Source organism: Triplophysa dalaica, chromosome 18, assembly GCF_015846415.1.
Source record: "Triplophysa dalaica isolate WHDGS20190420 chromosome 18, ASM1584641v1, whole genome shotgun sequence".
NCBI lineage: Eukaryota > Metazoa > Chordata > Actinopteri > Cypriniformes > Nemacheilidae > Triplophysa > Triplophysa dalaica.
The window spans coordinates 16764922-16772354 of NC_079559.1; the positions used below are offsets into that span (position 1 = coordinate 16764922).

At 37.1% G+C, this 7433-nt stretch overlaps 1 long non-coding RNA gene across 1 annotated transcript; it reads right to left on the reverse strand.

The window, feature by feature from the left end:
* Positions 1 to 291: 291 nt before the first annotated feature.
* Positions 292 to 6026, reverse strand: LOC130439833 (uncharacterized). The gene is made up of 4 exons (XR_008909506.1): positions 5640 to 6026; positions 5292 to 5394; positions 4958 to 5080; positions 292 to 4798 (listed from the first exon to the last, which is right to left on the reverse strand). It is a non-coding gene; the product is annotated as an uncharacterized LOC130439833 (long non-coding RNA).
* Positions 6027 to 7433: the final 1407 nt, after the last annotated feature.

The window sequence follows — 7433 nt, forward strand, 5'->3', positions numbered from 1 at the left end:
CAGCTTTTTACAACAGGAAACAGAAGAAAAACGTAGACCTCTAACTTCATCTGGGCATTCAATTCTGACTTTGAGATATTAGGAGTGCAACAGAATTTATCTGGTCCTTCTTACAGCGTTCAGCAAAAAGCAGTGACTCACTTTTTGGTTCCATAATCTGTTTTCTCATTTATGTTCTCTGAACAGTTTTTATTAATCAAAGAAAACAGTTTCAAGGTGACATTTGATTTAAAGAAAAATGTAATTACTTAAAACAATATTATGTATTTTAAATGTACTGTAACAACTGGCTGTGTTTTGGCCAAGATCAAATAAATAAATAAATAAATCTAATTAAATAAATGAATGAATGCAGTCTCCCAGTGAGCAGGCCAACACTGCCCTACTGTGGCGAGGAACCCAAACTCCAATGAATGATTAATGGAGAAAAAAACCTCGGGAGAAACCAGGCTCAACCAGGAGGGCCAGATCCCCTCTGACGTGTCATAGCTGCACTCAAACTGGTGACATGTGATTTTAGTTTAGCATTTAATACCACATATTGTAACTTCAGCATTAATAAGACAAATAGTCCGTCTTTGCCATTGGTTGGGGATGTAGTGGTCTGAGCTTGGATGGTCCGATGGTCATATTTCTCTTTGCTGGTGGTGGAATTGCCTTAGATGGAGCTGGGATGGTCAGTCAGTCTGCAGCTGTAGCTGGCGTAATCTCAAATTGGGGAAATGGGCATCCCGAGGCAGAGGCAGAAAGAGAATAAAGAGAATAATTAGCGTAGCTGCTGTTCATTAACTATGCATTAAGTAAAACCAGACCCATAAAGAAAATTAAAACCAGAGTATTAAACCAGTTTAAGTCATCCTAGCATAGGGCATCTGTGAGCTGCAAAAGCTGTGGATTGTTGGTGGTGAAAAGTACAGAGTCCATATTGTTCTTTAAAAAAAAAAATTGGGGGGGAAAATCTTTTAATTGTTTTCCAAGAAAATCCACATATTTATCTTCTTGCCACCGCGGCAACTTCACAGAGCCATCCTGGTCAGTAACCCGGATCTCCACGAGCAGACATGTATTGACCGCAATAACTTTAATCACAAAGCCAGCTGTACCCATAACATGAAACAACTTCAGTTTCAACAAGGTCATATCGCATAAGGAAATTATATTCTCCTCCTCGCATTACCTTCGAAACCTTCTCACTCACATCATTTATCATCATCAACCTGAAGTCAAAATAGCCAAAATGCAAAGCAACCTGGATGAAACTACTGCAAAATGTCACTACAAACATCATACAAACATCTTTAATATCCCTGATCTTGATCCACACCAGCTGAAATTATATTATTTGTTGTTTCCTGTAGCTCAGTGGTTAGAGCATTGCGTTAGCAACACCTAGGTCATGGGTTCTATCCCAAGGATTGCACAAACAAATGTATAGTATAATCCAATATAAATCGGTTTGGATAAAAGTGTTTGCCAAATGGATGAAAGTAAATGTATGTTAAGGTTACATTGAACAAATAAAAATATACAGCTGAATAAAAAGAAATGTGAATAAATAATGCCATTATGTATCACTACAGTTGAATTCAAAATTTAAGTCTAGGATTAATGTTAATGCAGTGTTACCTGTTAGCTTTTATTCAAGCTCTATTTTTGCATCTTGGAAACTGTTTGCAGAATACTTACGTCATTATTGTTGTTGACACCCCTATTCAAACGTTTCTCATCGATGTGCCACTATTTTGTCACAGATATCCTCTAAATTGTTTAATCAGGCATATAATTGAATAGTTAACCAATGTATCCAGCGTCTTAATTGATTTTTATCTAAATAATGTCAGGAATTTTTATTTTTATTTTATTAAATTATTCAATTTAAACCATAAACCTTACTTAAGATAACGGTAACTGTGGTGAGGAAGGCAGGACGGGAGCCGTTAGGTGGGAACCGGGGGCGTGAGTTATAGTTGGAATCAGCTGTGCGCACAGTGGTCCTGCATATCTCACGGAGGAAATTGTGAGCGTAAGACGACGAGCGACGGGACTGCTGATGAGAGGGGACCGGGCCCGGACATATGTTTTAAGTTTGTATTTATGTTCTTTTGGCTTTGGTGTTATTGTTTGTTTATTTTGATAAAAGTTTGTTAAATGTTACCCGGTTCCCGCCTCCTTCCTTCCCCACTGTGAACTGTGGTGCCGAAACCCGGGAGGAAGGAGAGACATTCTGTCTGAGAGCCCTCGCTGCTAAGGGGCATTGCGGTGCTGAGGAGTTCAGTCAGCGTGGACAAGGGATGTCCGCCAGCAGCTGCCCGAGGCAGTGGTGCTGGAACGAGATGAATCGGCTGGGACAGCTCGCTGCCATGCACCTGGGCCGAGGTGGGGAGCGGAGGAGTCATCGTCGTTGGCCGTGAGCCGGAATCCTGCTGCCAACAGCCATGAGGAGTAGTTGGTATTGAAGACACATTTAAATGGTACATAATATCAAACCAAATGATTCAAAACAAAAAAATACAAGACACCTTCTCAGAACCTATTTGACTTTTCTGACCAAAACTTTTTCTGACTTTTCTGTGTTTTTCTGTCTCTTTGGTGTGTCATAAGTTACCCATGCATGCATAAAGATGCATTCCATCTAAAAGCGTATGCTCACCCAAACCTGCCGAAACGCCTCGTGTAACCACACTCTCACGAATGTACATGATTTTGTGGTATGACTTGACTAAGACTGCCCAAATCTATACGCAAGTAAGGTGGGCGTACTTGTAAATCTCATTGTATCGTCGCCACCGCAGCCATGTTGTGGAGACGCTGTATGTTTTGTTGCGAAAAGAAAGCCTTTGTTTGCCCTTCCAAAAGATGAGACATCTAAAAACGAATGGTTACATTTTATTTACAATACTGTTCCAGAACAGTACAATCCAAATATTCAAGTGTGTGCAGCACATTTCACAGATGATCTCTTCATGAACCTAGGAGAGATCAAGGCCGGCTGTGCACGAAAGCTTTTGTTAATGTGGGGCAATTGCAAACATTACAACTTTGCAAGGACCGTCTGGTACTTCAGATTTGCAGCCTGTAAGTATATTTTGATTGTAAAATACTTTGTTACAGACTAACGCAAGTTTAGTTTGTTTCTTTGTGTGATCTTTAAATGCAGACACGTGAGCAACGTGAAAAAAAAACAACATAAGTCCTAATAATCAGTAATTATGTTCAAACTAGAGGCAACAAATTTTGTGTTTATAATGGGGCTTATTGTCTTTGTAGAGATGCGACGAGACATGGCATAACACTGGTTGATCATTATTGGCAAATCATTATAACATCGTACATAAAAGGTAAAACAGTTAGCTATAGTTTTTAACTATTTAACATATATATTTTTTAAAACCAATCCTTAACATCCTGCTCAAATTACACTGCCAAAGTTGATGTATCGGGATGATCATCTTCATTTTCCAGATCAGATTCTGGTTCGAATTGATAAGGAAAGCACTGATGACATTTTATAACCTGTCAGTATGATTGCTTGGGAACACAATGTTCCGAATATGTAAAGAGGCGTTACATTTCCATCACACGCTTGCAGTATTCGACCAATCACTAAGCACTGGGTAACTGGCCAATCATAGAACAACTCCCTTTTCAGAACGATGAGCTTTGTAAAAATCTGTGCAATTCAGAGAGGCGGGCAAAGAGAAGATACAAACATGCATGGTACCACTAATATATCTCAAACTTATTTCCTTTTTTGCATTATAGCATTGTGTCAGGACTACAATACAGTGATGGTATCAAATGGTCGTACCGTGCTATTTTTACATTTATAATAGTCCTAAATAATGCATATAAGATATATTGTGTTTTTATTTTGTTGAGTGTATGAGACAAAAATGTTTCCCACGTTGCCCATGCAAATATTATTATATTTAAACATTATTATTTATAATTCAATAAGGTTTAACTGAATAATAATCTTACTATGGCGCCTCTTTTCATTCCACTAGTTCTTTCATCTTTCTTTACAACGTCTTCTTTTGTTTCCACAAACAGTATTTCACTTTCATCTGTCACAGCGTATCATTATTCTCATCACTCCAGTTCCTCAATGGTGACATGTTCACTCGTGTAGAGGAAGTTCTGGAAGACTACAGATTAAAGAAAATTTTGATCATTATTAGACCAAATTTCTCTTTTATAGTTTTACCCATTGTCATTTATCATGTCACATGTCATTTTGACTCTAAATATTACTTTATTTTATGGAATACAAAAGGAAAAGTTCACTGAATGTTGACATTGCTGTTATGCCTAGAATGGAAGTGAATGGTGACCAACAGTAGTTCTTACCAGTCCTTGATTCCGATTAGTTAAAAGCTGTACCTTATTCATGATAAAGCACAGCCTCTTGTACCTTATTGCTTAAGTAACTTAGGCTGGGTTGTTTCAACTCATAATTGGGTCAAATATAAACATTTTCTGAGTTAATTGAACACAACACAACCCCCCTTTTTGACCCAACTATGGGTTGAAAATAACCCAATTTTTTTAAGAGTTTAAATAAATGTTATTAGTCAGATGTTACTGTATGTATATCAGATGTATATTTTAAGTTATGTCAGTGCAAGTTGTTTTCGATCAAGACACCTCTAACATTTAAATTACAATTAAAAAAATGTCCCTGTAAATTTACAGTTAATTAATGGCAGCACTGATTCCAGCCATATACTGTAATTTTACAGCCTTTTTTTGACCTCCAGCTCACTCATCTGTGCACATTAAGGACTTCTTACTGCCTCTAGAATAAAAGCATACAAATACAGAGTTAAAAATGTGATTAAATGAGTTGCATAATAACTTGAGACATTTCACAATATAATACAGGCCTAAGAGTTTTACATTTAATACATGTTTTTTTAATATTTAAGAGTTCCAGGCTCTTAATGCAAGCGCTTACCAATCACAACAAAATTGGGAATCCTATTTTCCCATGTACAGCTCTCCAGTTCACAGTTTTGGCCTGGGTTTTTTATTTCCACTATTTCAGATCCACTCCACCAAATAATCCAAGATCAAGTACCTTGAATGTTTGATAAAACATGCTGTCAGTATTAAGCCAAATTACTACAACATGCTTTTGGAACTAATACTGATATTAGGCAAATTACAGTACATACAAGACCAATTAGAGACATATCATTTTCAAATGGGTACAGATTCAGTTGAAATTGTACAAAAGTACAATGACCTGTTAGAAAAATGTTAAAGAATGAAATAATGTACAGCCTTACTTTGTTTTCCTTTTTGGTGGCCTCAGGGAGTCAGTCTTTGACTGGAGATGAGTCTGCTGTTCCACAAAATGCGCTACTATCGTGTTTTTTTTTTCATTTTACTCTGTCAATGACATAATTAAAAAATCAAAACACACACATGGCTTTTAAATGAAAACAAACATTACTCTGTACCCAGACTGCAAGCACAACATCTTATTTAGTGCCAACAAAGCTGACAATGTTTTCTACAAACAAGACTCAATCATGGATAATCTTTGAAAAACAATTATTGCATATGAACAAAAAAGCCAATCCAGTAGGTAGCAAAACATGTTAGCTTAGATTTAAATAAAAGTTTCAATTTACCAAACTGTATTGAAGATCAACACGAAGGATGCTTCTGTGGTAGAATTTGAATTACAGACATCTGGTTCTTCTAGGGAGAGGAAGCATTCTGGGAAATGAAGTCTTTTTCATTGGTCGCATTTAACACTGTAGTCTTAAATCGACTACAACTTCCAAGATGCATGGCAAATTACATCATCGTGTCTACAAAGACATCAGTCTTGCTCGATTTCATGAAGCTGTGCGAATACTGGATCCATGATTTAAAAATAGGCAAAGCAGTCGGCTCTCAATGCTCAAACTATACCATTCTGTCATAGAAAACACCAATACAAATAATATAAAATCGTTTGTAATGATATAAATGTTTATATAATATAACATAATATAAATATTTCCCCTCTTAAAATTAACTGTTGTATTTCTCATTTGATATAAATTGGTTTTGATGTTCCTGCTAAGGGTTTTCATTGTCATGGACTTTCAGGGAAGATATGGCAGGAGAACCCAATTGCAGGCACAGGACAGACGTGAAGGGGTTACACGGATAATTATTATAAAAAATACAAAACTATTCAAAAAGGCAAAACAAAACCCACAATGGGGAAAACAGTACAGGACAAATTTAACAGAACTCAGAAGACACAGACTCACTAAACTAAGAAAACAAACACTTAAATATTAACACACTGAGTAAACTAGACTTACAAGACACGTGGTACGGGAACAAGGCAGGGCAGGGCAGGGCAGGGCAGGACAAGGGCTAGACAAGGCAGGACAAGAAACAGCTACAGCTTGCAGTTTACAACACGACAGCATACGACAGCGAACAATGAACAAGCACAGGACAATGCACACGAGGATGTTTTAAAGGATGACAAACACAGGATCATAACGAGGAACAGGTGCTGGGGATTAGACACTAAGGAGAGGCTGACAAGGAACGAGATGATGGGAACAAAAATAAGGAACCATGACATTTCATGATAGTAATAATAGTATCATATTATTAGATATTATTATTGGCAGTTTTTTTGCTTTTTACTTTGTGGCTAATCCAAACGGACCAAAATCTGAACAAACTACGTCCTTTTTATGGCAAACCTAACTCAAACCAGGATGTAGCTTATGGCTAACCAGACATAAACGACCCTAATTCTTTTTCACACAAAGACGAGCGGTGATGTGATCTTGATTACCGCACAGATTTGAAAAAGTGGGATGTGTTAAAAAATCCCCACCCCCACATGCTGCTTTTAACAGCGTAAGAAAGCCTTTTCAGGCGCCAACGGCTGTACAGTTAAATGCTGCAAATTTACACAAAAGCGATTAATCTAAGGGCCTTGGTCTGTTAACCGACAGGAATAAACTGTCAATTGTAATAACAGTATTTTACAGTTGGAAATTGCCCGTTTTTTAACAGCATTTTTTTTACAGTGTAGTCTAGGACGAGACTTAAACCCTTTCCGGGAAATTGCCCCTAAGAATATAGGTTTTACAATTTTATGTAGATTAAAATAATCCGGAATTTGAATAAATTAATAATACATTCAATTTGCTAGAGTAGCATTGTGTGAAAACATCCATCCATCTTCAAAGGTCATACGTGTCACATATTTGGAACAGCACGAGAATGAGTGAATTTCCTTTTTTCCTTTGTTTTTACACACTGCTAAAACACGCTATCTTTATTGCCCAAAGGAAACTGTGAAAATAGATATTGCTTGTAAATTTGCTTTGTGCTTCCTGTCCTCAGAATTTTGCTGCAAATGAAATGTAACTACATTCTCAAAATAACCCAGTGTCCTTTTTAGT